Genomic DNA, 16,394 nt, shown 5'->3' with positions numbered 1-16,394 from the left:
GTAGAACTGCCCCATATGGTTTCCAAGGAATTAATACTAATTCTTCACAAATTCTTCTGAAAAATGGAAGAGAAGGAAACACTTCCTAACTCATTCTATACCCTGATACCCAAACTAGACAAAAATATCATAGTGAAAGAAACTGCACACCAATATCCCTTATGGATGCAGATGGAAAATTCCCCAGCAAAACACTAGCAAACTGAATTTAGAATCATATAAAAGAAATTGTAGGGAGGGGGGTCCAAGGTGTCAGAGTAGTCAGACGCTTCCGGTGATCCCTCTTACAACAAAGACCCGAAAAAACAAGCAAAACGATTATATATATGACAAGCTGGGCATCCTGAACATCAAAGGGAAAATTAGGAAATCAGACTGAGTGGCAGGGGGAGGGAAAGGTGGTTCAGAAGCAGCGAGGAGTTGCCTGGCCTGATTTGGCAGGAACTAGTGCCCCTCGGGCATGATTTCATGGCCCATTCTCAGTGGGGCTAGTGGTAGCATGTGGGATGTGGTTTCCTCTGGGAGAGACAGTGAGCCACAGAGTCTACTAACACCTCTGGGACCAGAGAAGAACAGTGCTCTCAGAAAAAGCTAAGTACTTGTGTTTATTTTACTGCACCCCCAGCACCCAAGTTGGCTTCAGGGGCTGTCAATTTCCCTGGGGCTGAGATAGATCCTGTTGCATGCCATGAGCCATCCTCCCAGCCTTGGAGAAAGAATAAATAATCAGTTGAAAAGATTATCTACCAACTCCATTAAGCTGGGGAGCTCAGGACAGAAGTGGCTCCCGTCCAGGCACAAAGGGTCCATGGGCTTTGAATACATTTCACCTCTGCATGGAACTGTGTGGGCCCATTTCAGGAGATTAGGCCCTCATTGGCAGACTACAATGCTGTAACTGCTTGAGATCTGACTTCAACTGTTTCAGCTGTGTGGTGAAGAGGTGGGTTTTTGATGTTTGACACCACTTTGCCTATTAAACGGGGTCTTCACCTAAAAAAAAAAAAAAAAAAAAATTTTTTCACCTACCCACATAAGAGGCCTCAGGACTGGTGGCTCTACCCATGTCACCTATCCACCAGCAACAGGGGTCCAAGGATAAGTGATGCCTCCCAGGCCTTACAACAAAAAGCAATGGGTGCCCATGGTCCAGCTGCAGAACTCACCCACCTGTGCACTGTAGGGAACAGGGGTGTGATTTCCTTACAGATACAGGAGGGTAGTTGTCAGCCTCTGCCTTGTTCAGAGTGTGACCCCCTGCAGCAACCTGATACCTGTGCCTACACCCATCACCCCTGCCCCTCTAAGGCTGTAGGACAGAGCCTATACCACCACACTTCATGATCAATTACCTGGAGACCTGAGCTGAACCCATAAAAGTGAACGGACTTCTAGTCTCATATACCTGGTAACAGCTCTATCCACCTGTCAACAGGATGTTAGAGCATCACAGGTGCAAATAATCAAGCTAGCTCACTCGAACAGCCTATTTGGGCATATCAAAACAAAACAAAGCAAGAAGCTAAGGTACAGTGAGGAAACATAAAATAAATTAATAGAATAACTTATAGATGCCTTGGAGACAACAGTCACTATCAACTCATATAAAGAAGCAGGCCACAATTGCTTCAACAAGCTGCCTAAAAAAAAAATCAAAGAATATTCCAAATGAAGAGGTAGTCCTGGAATTGCCAGATGTAGAATGCAAAAGATCAATATACATGAGCTTTTCAAGAGATCAGGCAAAATGCAGAACAAGCCAAGGAACACACAGATAAAGCAATTGAAGAAATTAAAAAGGTTATTCAAGAACATAATGAAATAGGGCACAAGAATTCATAGAGGCACAGCAATCAGAAATTCAGGAGATAAACAATAAAATTACAGAATTAGACAATAGGAAGTCAGAGGAGCAGAACTGATGAACTGAAAGGAAGTGAGATTGAAGATAAAACACTTGGCACCAATATGTTCCAAGAAAGTCAGACAAAAGAATTTTAAAAAATTAAGAAACCTTAAGAATCATGTGGGACTCTAACAAGAGAAATAACCTACGAGTGAGTGGAGTACCAGAACAGGGAGGGATAATAGAAAATATAGAGGGAATTGTTGAATATTAGTTAGCAGAAAACTTACCTGATACCATGAAAGATGAGAAGATACCTATCCAACATGCTCACTGAACCACACACAAGGTATATCCCAAAAGAAAGTCACCAAGGCATATTACAATCAACCTTGCCAAAACAAAAGATAAAGAGATTTTTAGGAAAACGAAAAGTCACCTATGAAGGAGAGTCAATAAGAATAAGGTTGGACTAATAGGCAGAAACCCTGCAGGCAAAAAGGTAATGGGATGACTTATATAAAACACTGAAGGAAAAAAGTTGTCAGCCAAGCATCATATATCCAGCAAAACTGTCTCTCAAATATGAAGGCGAAATTAGAACATTTCCAGATAAGCAGAAGTTTAGGGAATTTGTAAAAAACAAACCAAAACTACAAGAAATAATAAAGGGAGTTCTTTGGTTAGAAAATTGATAATATCAGATATCAACCCAAGACTAAAACACAGTACAGAGCAACCAGATATCAACCTACACAGGGAAATCACAAAAATAAATCAAGATTAAAAAAAAAAAAAAAAAAAACTCTCAAAACAGGGAAACAGTGACGACATTCTATAAAAGATGACAACATTAAAACAATAAAGAGGGGCTAAAAAATGTAGTCATAAATCTTTCATATGGAGAGGAACCAAGGCGATATAAAGAAATAAAAGTTTGGTTTAACCTTAGAAAAATAGGGGTAATTATTATAAATAAATATTATCTTATAAATATTAAAATATTATAAATATTAAAAATAAATAAAAGGTAACTACAAACAAGACTAACAACCTTACACATCAAAACAAAATACAAGAAAAATATAAAGACTCAGCAAAAACAAAATCAGCAACAATGAATAAGAGGGAAAGACATTATATAAACCACTCAGCACAAAAAATTAAGTGGAAAAAAGAAACTGTCAACAACACACACAAAAAAATCAAAATGACAATACTCAACTCATACCTATCTATAATTATACTGAATGTAAATGGACTAAATGTACCCATAAAGAGACAGAGTGGCAGAATGGATTAAAAAATAGGACCCGTCTATATGCTGCCTACAAGAGACATGCGTTAGACTTAGAGACACAAACAAAATAAAACTTATTGGATGGGAAAAAATATATCAAGGAAACAAAGTTCAAAAAGGACCAGGAGTGGCAATATTAATTTCTGACAAAATAGACTTTAAAGTTAAATCCACCACAAAGGATAAGGAAGGACACTATATAATGATTCATATATACTGGGAGGATATAACCATATTAAATATTTATGCACCCAATGACAGGGCTGCAAGATACATAAAACAAACTCTATCAGCATTCAAAAGTGAGAGAGACAGCTCCACAATAATAGTAGGAGACTTCAACACACCACTTTTGGTGAAGGACAGAACATTCAGAAAGAAGCTCAATAAAGACACAGATCTAAATGCCACAGTCAACCAATTTGACCTCATAGACATATACAGAACACTCCATGCAACAGCAGTCAAGTTATACTTTCTTTTCCCACGCGCACGGAACATTCTCTAGAATAGAACAAGTATTAGGTCATAAAGCAAGCCTTAACAGAATCCAAGACATCAGAATATTACAAAGCATCTTCTCTGACCACAAAGCCATGAAAGTAGAAGTCAAAAACAGGAAAAGCAGGGAAAAGAAATCAAACACTTGGAAACTGAACAAAAACCTGCTCAAAAATGACTTGCTTATAGAAGAAATTAAAGATGGAATAAAGAAATTCATAGAATCCAATGAGAATGAAAGCACTGCCTGTCAGAACCTGTGGGACACTGCTAGAGCAGTGCTCAGAGGTCAATTTATAGCAATAAATGCACACCTCCAAAAAGAAGAAAGGGGCAAAATCCAAGAATTTTCCCTACAACTTCAACAAATAGAAAGACAGCAACAAAAGAACCCTTGGACACCAGAAGAAAGTAAATACTAAAAATTAGAGCAGAATTAAATGAAATAGAGAACAGAAAAAAAATTGAAAAAGTCAACAAGACCAAAAACTGGTTCTTTGAAAAAATTAACAGAATTGATAATCCATTGGCCAAACTGACAAAAGAAAAACAGGAGAGGAAGCAAATAACCCGAATAGGAAATGAGATGGGCGATATCACAACAGAACAAACTGAAATTAAAAGAATCATGAAAAATTGTACTCTAATGAACTTGAAATCCTAGAAGAAATGGATGAATTTCTAGAAACACACTACCTACCTAAAGTAACGCAAGCAGAGATAGAACAACTAAATAAATACATAACAAAAGAAGAGATAGAAAGGCAATTAAAAACTCCTAACAAAAAAAAAGCCCTAGCCCTGAGGGCTTCATCAGAGAGTTCTACCAAACTTTCAGAGGAGAGTTAACACCACTACTACTAAAGGTATTTCAGAGCATAGAAAAGGATGGAATACTCCCAAACTCATTCTATGAAGCCAGCATATCCCTGATACCAAAACCAGGTAAAGACACCACACACATACACACACACAAATAACAGATACTATCTCTCATGAACCTAGATGTAAAAATCCTCAAAAAAATTCTAGCCAATAGAATTCAACAACATATCAAAAAAATAATTCACCATGACCAAGTAGGATTCATACCAGTTACTCAAGGATGTTTCAACATTAGAAAAACATTCAATGTAATTCATCATATAAATAAAACAAAAGGTGAGAACCACATGATCTTATCCATTGATGCAGAAAAGGCATTTGACAAAGTCCAACACTGATTCATGATAAAAACTCTCAGCAAAATAGAATAGAAGGAAAATTCCTCAACATAATAAAGGGCATTTATACAAAGCCAATAGCCAACATCATCCTAAATGGAGAGAGCCTGAAAGCATTCCCCTTGAGATGGGGAGGCAGACAAGGATGCCCTTTATCTCTACCCTTATTCGACATTGTGCTGGAGGTCCTAGCCAGAGCAATTAGGCCAGATAAAGAAATAAAGGGCATCTGGATTGGTAAGGAAGAACTAAAAGTACCTCTATCTGCAGATGACATGATCTTATACACAGAAAACCTAAAGAATCCTCAAGAAAACTACTGAAACTAATAGAAGAGTAAGAATCCTCAAGAAAACTACTGAAACTAATAGAAGAGTTCAGCATACAAGATAAACACACAAAAATCAGCTGGGTTCCTCTAAACCAACAAAGAGAACATTGAAGGGGAAATCACCAAATCAATACCATTTACAGTAGCCCCCAAGAAGATAAAATACTTGGGAATAAATCTAACCAGAGATGTGAAAGACCTATACAAAGAAAACTACAATACCTTTCTGCAATAAACCAAAAGAGACCTACATAAGTGGAAAAACATACCTTGCTTATGGATAGGAAGACTCAACGTTGTACAAATGTCTAATCTACGGAAGGTAATCTATAGATACATTGGAATTCCGATCCAAATTCCAATGACATTTTTTAATGAGATGGAGAAAAAAATCACCAACTTCATATGGAAGGGAAAGAGGCCCCAGTTAAGTAAAGAGTTATTGAAAAAGAAGAACAAAATGGGAGGCCTCACTCTACTAGATTTTAGAAACTGTTATACTGCCACAGTAGTCAAAACAGCCCGGTACTGGTACGACAATGGATACATAGACAAATGGAACAGAATTGAGAATCCAGACATAAAGCCATCCACATATGAGCTGCTGATATTTGACAAAGGCCCAAATTCTGTTAAATGGGGAAAGACAGTCTGTTTAACAAATGGTGCTGTCATAGCTGGATATCCAACTGCAAAGAAAAAAAAAAGAAACAAGACCCATACCTCACACCATGCACCAAAATGAACTCAAAATACATTAAAGACCTAAATACAAAATCTAAAACAATAAAGATCTTGGAAGTACAAATAGGGACAATGCTAGGAGCCCTAATACATGGCATAAACAGTATATAAAACATTATTAACAATGCACAAACACCAGAAGAGAAACTAGATGACAGAGAGCTCCTAAAAATCAAACACCTATGCTCATTCAAAGATTTCACCAAAAGAGTAAAAAGATTACCTACAGACTGGGAAAAAGTCTTTAGTTATGACAGTTCCGATTACCGTCTAATCTCTGAAATCTATATGATACTGCAAAAACTCAACTACAAAAAGACAAGCCAACTAAAAAATGGGCAAAGATTATGAACAGGCACTTCACCACAGAAGACATTCAAGTGCCTAACAGATACATGAGGAAATTCTCACTATCATTAGCCATTAGAGAAATGCAAATAAACTACAATGAGATTCCATCTCACCCCAACAAGGCAGGCAGTAATCCAAAAAACACAAAATAATAAATGTTGGAGAGGTTGTGGAGAGACTAGAACACCTATACATTGCTGGTGGGAATGTAAAATGGTACAACCACTTTGGGAATTGATTTGGCACTTCTTTAAAAAGCTAGAAATAGAATTACCAAGCAATCCAGAAATCCCACTCCTTGTAATATATCCTAGAGAAATAAAAGCCTTTACATGAACAGCTATATGCACACCCATGTTCATTGTAGCACTATTTACAATAGCAAAAAGATAGAAGCAATCCAGATGCTCATCAACGGATGAATGGATAAATAAATTACAGTGTGTTCACACAGTGGAACACTACTCTTCGATAAAGAACAATGATGAATCCCTGAAACATCTCATAACGTGCAGGAATCTGGAAGGCAGTATGCTGAGTAAAATTAGTCAGTTGCAAAAGGACAAATATTGTAAGAGACCACTATTATAAGAACTCAAGAAATAGTTTAAACACAGAAGAAAATATTCTTTGATGGTTACAAGGGTGGGGAGGGAGAGAGAGGGGTATTCAGTAATTAGACAGTAGACAAGAACTATTTTAGGTAAAGGGAAAGACAACACACAATACAGGAGAGATCAGCACAAATGGACTAAACCAAAAACAAAGAAGTTTCCTGAATAAATTGAACACTTCGAAGGCCAGAGTAGCAGGGGCCGGGGCCTGGGGACCATGGTTTCAGGGGACATCTAGGTCAATTGGCATAATAAAATCTATTATGACAACATTCTGCATCCCACTTTGGAGAGTGGCGTCTGGGGTCTTAAATGTTAGCAAGTGGCCATCTAAGATGCATCAATCGGTCTCAACCCACCTGGAGAGAATGAAGAACACCAAAGACACAAGGTAATTAATTATGAGCCCAAGAGAAAAAAACAGAGTCTACATCAGCCTGAGACCAGGAGAACTAGATGGTGCCGGCTGCAACCAATGACTGCCCTGACAGGGAACACAACAGAGAATCCCTTATGGAGCAGGAGAGCTGTGGGATGCAGACCTCAAATTCTCGTAAAGACCCGACTTAATGGTCTGACTGAGATTAGAACAACCCCAGAGGTCATGGTCCCCAGACTTTCTGGTATCCCAAGACTGGACCCACTCTCAAAGCCAACTCTTCAGGAAGAGATTGGACTAGACTATAAGATAGAAAATGATAGGGGTGAGGAGTGAGCTTTTTGGCTCAAGCAGACACATGAGACTATGTGGAAAGCTCCTGTCTGGAGGGGAGATGAGAAGGCAGAGGGGGACAGAAGCTGGCTGAATGGACACAGGGAAAACAGGGTGGAGAGAAGGAGTGTGCTGTCTCATTAGGGGGAGAGCAACTAGGAGCACATAGCAAGATGTATATAAATTTTTGTATGAGAGACCGACTTGATTTGCAAGCTTTCGTTTAAAGCACACACACACACACAAAATAATAAGTCCTGTCACTGAGAAAAAAAAAAAGAAAGAAATTATACATCATGACCAAGTGGAATTTTTCTCAGGAATGCAAGATTTCTTTAACATCCATAAATCAGTCAATGTAAGACACCATATTAATAGAATAGAGGACAAAAATCACATGATTATATTGACAGATGCTGAAGAAGCATTTGACACAATCCAACATCTTTTCATAATAAAGATACCAGAAAGTTAGGAATAGAAAAGAACTTCTTCAACTTGATAAAGGGTATATATGAAAAACTCACAGCTAACATGCTGAGTGGTGAAAGACTGAATGCATTCCTTCTGAGATTAGAAGGAGACATGAGTGGCAACTCTCACCACCTCTATTCAGAACTGTGCTAGAAGTTCTAGCAAGAAACGGAAATAAAGCACATCTATATTGAAAGGAAGAAGTAAAACTATCTCTATATAAGATGACATGCTCTTACATTAGAAAAATTTAAGGAACCCATGAAAAATTATTAGAAAAAATAAGTGTAGCAGTGTTGCAGAATATAAGATCAATATAAAAAGTCAGTTGTATTTCTATACGCCAGTACTAAACATCCCAAAATGAAATTAAGAAAACAATTCTATTTATAATAGCATCAAAAGGAATAAAGCACTTAGGAATAAATTTACAAAAGTAGAGTAAAAGCATTGCACAGATTGGGAGTGACCAGGCGTTCATCCTTGAGGCAAAATATCTGAAGGTTCTTCTTTAGAAAATTGAAAGGCTTCAGGGGGAACAAAAGCCAAATACTTACATCAGAAACTTTCCAGCAAAATGGTGGCCATCGCAAAACCAAACCCTGCTAGACAACAAGCCCTGTCTGTGTTCACAGAGCTCCCGAATTACACGTTTTAGGGCCTCACTTAAATGTAAACACACAGGCAAAAAGTTCCAGACATATGAAGCAAGTCCCTCTCACAGAATCTCACCCAGAATTTATACAGTGCTTGCTGTCTGACAGTTACTGTAAAAAGTCCTTTTCCTATATTAGCTCACTTATCTCTCACAACTCCATGAGATGAGTTCTATTATTTTCTTTTTAAAGATAAGGAAGCTTATCTTTCAATGATGTATAAATGATTTGGAAGATGCAATCTTCTTGAAAGCAGAACAAGATTACAAAGAGAACATCTCAGAGGAAAGAGAGAAGGGAAACCGTTCAGAAGGTCCCATATCTAAATAGCAAGAGTTCTAGCAAGAGAGAGAAGAAATGAAAAAAAAGTGAAGGGGCTCAACACAATGAATTAGTGTATATGCACACCTAGACTCATCATCTTATAAGTTCACAGGACTTAAGATCGAAAAAAGCTACTAAAAATTCCAGAGACCAAAACAAACACACCAGCATCACCATCAATATGACCCCTAAAAGAAACGGAGGTAAAATGGTATCAGACTTCTGATCAGCCCCATTGAATGCTGGCAGATAGCAGAGTAATATCTTCACATTTCTGAGGGGTGATGATATTTTATCTAGGATTTTTTTGCTAATTCTAGACAAAAGATCTATTAAATTTGAGGGTAGAATAAGATGTTTCAGACAGGAAAGGATTCAGAGACTTTACCCTATTCCCCATTTCTTAGATGTGTGTGCCGCAGAACAAGGTAATCTGAAAGGGAGAGTAAACCGTAGATCCAAAAACCATAAAACCAGCCCTGGAAATAACTGGAGTGGGGAAAAGTAACCGCTCAGTCTTAAAAGTCATTGCCTTTAAAGTATTAAAGGAGGAATGGATAGAGACCCGCTCAGGTGCTTGTCACTTGTAACCACATGCGTATACTTTTTGACAATTTTTTGTAATGTTATTAGCAGAATCTCCCTCTATAAATTAAAAAAAAACTACAATATGCTTTCTTAAGGTTACCAAAGTAAGAACCCATGAAGATTTGATAAATTTGGTTTTATAAAGATTTTAAAAGCATTCCAAAAATGTACCGAATTTAGATGAAAAGTACCACGCCAGGAAGAATTCTCTAAAATACATATGTGACTTGACATATGGTTAAAGGTTTTTACTTTAAGGTTTCTTCTAAATCAGTCTAACAAAATTAAACTTCCAATAGAAAAATGAGCTAAGGACAAAAAAAGACCAACCATGGAAGAATACAAATTATCCAACTATTCAGTGGACTGAGAAGAAAAAATTGGCCATCAGATTGCCAAAGATTACAAAAAATGAGCAGAGAATACAAGAAAATGCTGACTGTTTTTCACTCCTGGTGGAAGTGAATTGTACAACCTATCCAGCTGCACTATTGTTCAAAAGCTCCTCCAAGCCCTTTTATGCATTAATTCCAGTTCCAGTTATCTATCCTAAGGAAATATTTTAAAAAGGTTTATGTACAAGTTTGTTCTCTGCAGTTTCTTTCTAATATTGAGAATTTTAAAGTAGCTGTCCAAATCATTTGTGAATGGTGAAATAAATCACGCTGTACCCATAACGGAGCCCTGATGGCTCAGTAATTAAGAACTCGACTGCTAATCAAAGGGTGGGCAGTTGGAATCCACCAGTCACTCCATGGAAACCCTGTAGGGACAGTTCTACACTGTCCTATAGAATTGCTATGAGTTGGAATTCACTCCACAGCAACGTTTTTTTTTTTTTTGGTTTTTTGTTTGTTTGCTTTTATGCCCATAACATTCAATATGTAGCCATTAAAATGATCATATAGATCTACATTTATTCACATGGACGGGATAAAAAAAAAATCACATCAATTTGGATTCCTAGTGATCTATATGACAGAGTAGAACTGCCCCATATGGTTTTCAAGGAGCAGCTGGTGGATTCAAACCACCGATCTCTTGATTTGCAGCTGTAGCTCTTAACTACTACTTCACCAGGCTTCCCATGGAAAGGACAGTCAGCATATATTAAGTGAGAATATAGAGGGCACTCAATCCACAGTCTTGTCTATTGTGCCTTCATGGAGTCTCCTGGGACCACCACAGTGGCCAGAGCCCTCATCCCGTCTTGCACAGCTTGCTACAGAACTCTTTCCCTGCTCATGTCCTCCTAAGACTGAGGTCTAAGAACTCGGCACTCTGTAGTCAGGGTCATTTTTTTTAAAAAATGCATATATGATACTATCACTCCCTCATTTAAACATTTCAATGGTTTCTTTTTAGTGTTCTTAGGCTAAAGTCTAAAACCTTCAAGATGACCAATAGAACCCTACAGGACCTGGGCCCAATTCTCCAGCTCTGTTTTTCACCATTTGTTGAGTGAATGCATTGATAGATGGATGAATGGATAACTGCGTGAATGACTATACATGGATAAATGTATGTATAAACTGCTCAACACGTCTTCATGCGTGTGTTTGTGTCTGAGTATGAGAAGATATATATACAGTGGGTGCAGTTTTACTTAACATTTGCATGGGGAAAATTTTAGAAGAATCCATACCAAAATATTGGTTATATTTTCTCTGAGTGGTAGAATTTGGTGTATTTTTTCTTTTTATTTATTTAAATTTTGTATTTCTTATACTTTGGGGCTATTTATAAAGGTCTCTAGCAATAACATAATTTCACCATTGCCTTTTTTAGTTCAGCCAATTCCTCAAGAAAAAATAAATAAAAGATCATACAGCCAAAATATAACACATGGAAATGCTGCCAAACAGATAAAGTGTAAGAATGGATATCACCTACTAGGTATACAATTTGAGAAATTAAGTTAATAACTTTGAGTCCCAGTTATTTTTACTGTAAAATGAGGATACTAATGCTGACCTTGAAGAATTGGAATAAGGAGCAGAGATAATGTATGTCCAGTGCCTGGCTCACAATAGGTGCTCAGAAGGTCTAACTATTATCTTTGAAACAATGTAAAGCACTTTACAAAGTCCTAGGAAGTGATTGTAATACCTTAATTTGCTTGTATTAGAGAAAATACAAATATTCAAAAAATTTAACAATGTTTATTAAAAATATTAGTGACCCTCGATTTATAATAATGACTTTAGAAAGGAACACATTAGATCTAAACTACTTATAAATCATCAAAGAACTTTTTGAAGTATCAACAACTCTTTACTGTTGTTTTCTCCTCCAGAGAAAAAATAATCTCAAATCCCCAATTTATTTGCACAAGGCTCAATCATAATTTTTGATAATGGCATTCTTCAATCTTGCTTTGTTTCTTGCTTGATTTAACTCATATCCTTGTAAAAGATGAAAATGAGAGCAGGGAGAGCCAAGTTCTAATCTATTTGTGTTAAATGTTAATGGAACTTTGCAATTTCTCTTAATAGTGTATGTTCATTTAGGGAAGATTGTTTAAAATCTTTATATATTCAAGAGGTGTTCTATGTTTTAAGCTGAAGAGCAGGCTCAGTAGCTTCATCTGAATGATATCATTGCTTGAATATTTCTGCTAGTGTATTCCCAGAGGGACTTTACTGTTCCCTGAATTAACCTACCTTCCATTTCTGGGAGGTTTTTATCATGACTCTGACTTCTTGTTAAAGTAGAATGCGTAATAGAGACAAAGAAGGCAGGCTGGACATGAGGGTGGCATCGGAGGTTCTTCCCTAAAAGATTTTTTTTAACTTAAACAAGAAACGTTGCTAAAAGAACAAATAAAACAAAAAATGAATAACTTTTTAAATAAAAAGACAAATGCTTTTTGACCTTGTCTTTGAAACAGTAGTTAAGAGAATTATACAGGGTATGGATTTTATAAAGCCTCTAGCTTTGAGAAGATACACGTAGTAGCTGCAATTTTACCAAAGGTGTAATTATTACATTTCCCTGTTTGCTGGGGATAGTCCTCTTTGGTTTTACTTTTGCCTGGAGCTCTTCATTTTCTAAAAAAAAAAAAATAAAGTACTATTTACTAATGGTTGCAGTAACATAATGTGGAATGGGTTAAATAAACCTCCATTTTGTGTAGCTGCCTGTGCCAGGCAGAGGATCCTCACCTTACCACAGGTCAAATTGGAAAGAACCCCTAACTACCCCTGAGCTCCCTGTCCCTCCAAGCCCCAATATGACTGGCCCCTCCCTTTCCAAGATAACATTCCAGATGCTTCGCGAGCAAGTGAGTGTGTTCAAACACCCGTAGTGAGTACCAGCTTACTCTTTACTCTGCCCATCTCAGTGGTGGTAGGAGAGCTATTCCAGTTTTCCTCAAACTTTCAAGCACATACAAGCCACCTGTGGAGTTTTGTAAGCTACATTGAGGAGTTTTGGGGTTGGGCCAAGGACCACAATTCCAATAAAGATGGCACATGCAAGGTGGAGTGATGGTAGATGATGGTGGAGAAGGGGGGAGGTGTGAAACACATATGGTGAAGGTTACCTTACTAGGATTGGGTGGAAAAATATAGCTTGGACTTATTCTTGTAGGCAGTGAGAGATGACTGAAGGCTTGAAGCAAGGACCTGCCATGTTCAGATTTTCATTTTGATGAACGTCCTCTGCCTTTGTGGTGATGAATTTGATGGATCCAGAAGAGTCAGGATGAAAAGGAGAACATAGTAGAGAAGGCACACAGGCAAATGAGAGAAGAGAATCCTTTGGCCCCTTGAGGAGCAGACACTGGCTGCCTTGGCTTCTGACCGACATGGCAAGGAGGATCGCATCCCAGATTTCATCTCTGGACAGCTCAGCCTCACCATCTAACTTTTACCCTGCCTCCTTCTAGTGAATGCCCCTTTGTTGGCTGAGTTTGAGCGGGTTCCATAACCTGTAAACAAAAACCCAAACGAACAACTTGTTCAGGAATAATATACAGAAGAAATACCTAGGAGAGAACTTAGCATCTGGGCATAGCTAATATTTAGTGAGCTATGTAGCTCAAGTTGGTGCTACACATATAGTGATTATATTTGTATGCAGCGATTGCATATAGAGGAGTGATTCCATCCCTCATTTTATACACCAGGACACTGAGGCAAGGAGTTTAAGCTGAAAGTGAGTAACAGGACTAGGAGTCTGGCTGCGGAGTCTGTGCTGACACCATCCTAATACTCTGCCTTTTTGTGATGCAGCCCTGACCAGTGTTTCCAGTCTATGTCTCCTGTCTGCCCTACCCACATGAATAAAAACCTGCTTCCCAGATTCACTCATTCCAAGAATTTGCCAGAAACTTTCACTTTCCAGAACCTCTCAAATTTTCACTTGCCCAAGTTCTCACCCTTCAAGATGCAGCCTATATGTTACCCCTCTGGAGGCTTCTCTGTATCTGCCTGCATCCAAATACCCCTCCCAAGTCTGGTGGAGTGAGTCACTCCCTTCTCAGTCCTATATCCTTCGTTGTAATGCACTGTCTTCATTCATCACATGCCCTTCTCCCCACCACACTTAGATCCTCTGTGAGGGGAAGCCCAATAGGTGAATGCTTAGGAGTGATCACCTTGGGAATAAATAATGCTGACCAGAATTGAAAGTATTTGCACCAAATCTTCCTTCCCAGGAGTAGGGCTGGGTGTTTTCCAGTGACTCAGTGGCCACTCAGTCTTGGGAAGAAAAGGACTACAGCAGTCCAAGCAATGCTTATTTGGGGTCTTTCCTTTTATTCCATTCTCACTTATTTCCAAGACATTGTTATTCCACTGCAGTGGATAGGCCAAGATGATCTATTTCTGATTTCACACAAGTTAGCAGTGCCTTTCTGCTCCTCCAGTTTGCTTTAAAAGAAACATCCACCACTGTCACCACTAGTTGGTAAGGAGTCCACTCTAACTCATGGTGATCCCATATATGTCAGAGTAAAACTGTGCTACGTAGAGTTTTCAGTGGTTGGTTTTTTGGAAGTAGATTACCAGGCCTTTTTTCTGAAGTGCCTGTAGGTAAACTCAAGCCATCAACCTTCTGGTCAGCAGCTGAGCGTGTTGAGCTTTTGTACCACCCAAAGATTACAACAGATACATTTTTTGTCATTCAGTTGATTTTCAACTCATAGTGACCCCATGTGTTACAGAGTAGAAATGCCTAATGGGATTTTCTTGGCTGTAATCTTTACAGAAGCAGATCATCAAGTCTTTTTTCCCATGGAGCCACTGGGTGGATTTCAACTGCCAAACTTTTGGTTAGCAGTTGAGCACTTAATTAACCATTGCCCCAGCAGGGATCCTCAAAAGATACATAGGAAACAGAATTTATCTGCCAGACCTTCCTCCTGGAAGCAACCCGGCTCACTTCCCAGAGTGACTCCCACCCATCTTATCCATCAGCACAGCAGCATTCTGATCCCTTTTCTGCAGAGGAGCCTGCCTTGACAACCATGCCCAGTCCTGGTTGCCTGGAATGTGGTTTCTAATGACATCATAACTGCTCAATACACTATTGTTAAAGGAGGCAACCATGGGAGCTGATCTTTCCTCAGGCTGCGTCCTCATTTTCACATCCGTATTTTATTAAGCTGCATAGCTGAAACTGGGAATGGGCTTTGGTTTTGTATCCTTAAATTGCTTTTCTTCTTTCCTGCTAATAGGCCATAGAGTATTCTCTGAGACCTGGTTACTGAGAAAGATGGAAATGCCTTCCGTTTGGTTACTTTATGAAATAAGTGGTGTCATTAGTATAAAATGAATTTGGGTTTCCATTTGTTTGTTTTAAGTTGTTATATTAGGATCCTGTCATTACTTTTGCCAAATGCCTTTAAGGTTCCAATCTTTGTTTACTCTCTTCCTCTACAACAAAGAATTGAGACCTAGACAGCAGGGAGAAAATGTGAGTAAAGCAGGATTGGGCCAGGCATTAGCCAGGATTAGAAGAGAGATTCTAGGAGCATGGAGTGCTTGTACATTGTAGCAATTGATAGATGTATTAAAAACAATACAAGCTTGGAAAACTAAAGAGCAAAAACATTGAGGGAGTTTAGAGGAATATAGAAAAGAATTAAGATTTTTACGTGATGTTAGTTGCTGTTGAGTCAGCTGCTACTCCTGGAGACTCCATGTACAACAGAAGGAAATGTTGCCAGGTTCTGCACAACTTTCATGATCATTGGCATGCTCACATCCATTGCTGCAATTATTGCATATTTTGAGTGCCTCCCAACCTAGACAGCTAATCTCCCAGCACTATATCAGCCCAAATCCATCTGACATCAGCAATGATAACCCTGGTTCCATATCCTCTTCTAAATACAGCTTGAATTTCTGGCAGATTTCTACTGATATACTGCTGCAACCATTTTTTTAATTATCTTTTAAAAAATTTTTTACTTGCATGTGATATTAATGATATTGTTTGATGATTTCCACATTCTGTTTTATCACCTTTCTTTGTAATGATCACAAGTATGGATCTCTTCCCGTCGACTGGCCAGGTAGCTATCTTCCAAATTTCTTGGCATAAATAGACAAGTGAGCACTTCAAGTGTTGCATCTGTTTGTTGAAACATCTCATTTAGTATTCCATCAATTCCTGTAGTCTTGTTTTTCGCCAATGCCTTCAGTACAACTTGAACTTCTTTCAAGACCGTTGGTTCTTGACCATATACTACCTCCTGAAATGTTTGAATGTCAACCAATTCTTT

This window comes from Loxodonta africana, chromosome 14 (assembly GCF_030014295.1).
Source record: "Loxodonta africana isolate mLoxAfr1 chromosome 14, mLoxAfr1.hap2, whole genome shotgun sequence".
Lineage (NCBI taxonomy): Eukaryota > Metazoa > Chordata > Mammalia > Proboscidea > Elephantidae > Loxodonta > Loxodonta africana.
Note: the sequence above shows the minus strand (reverse complement) of the source record.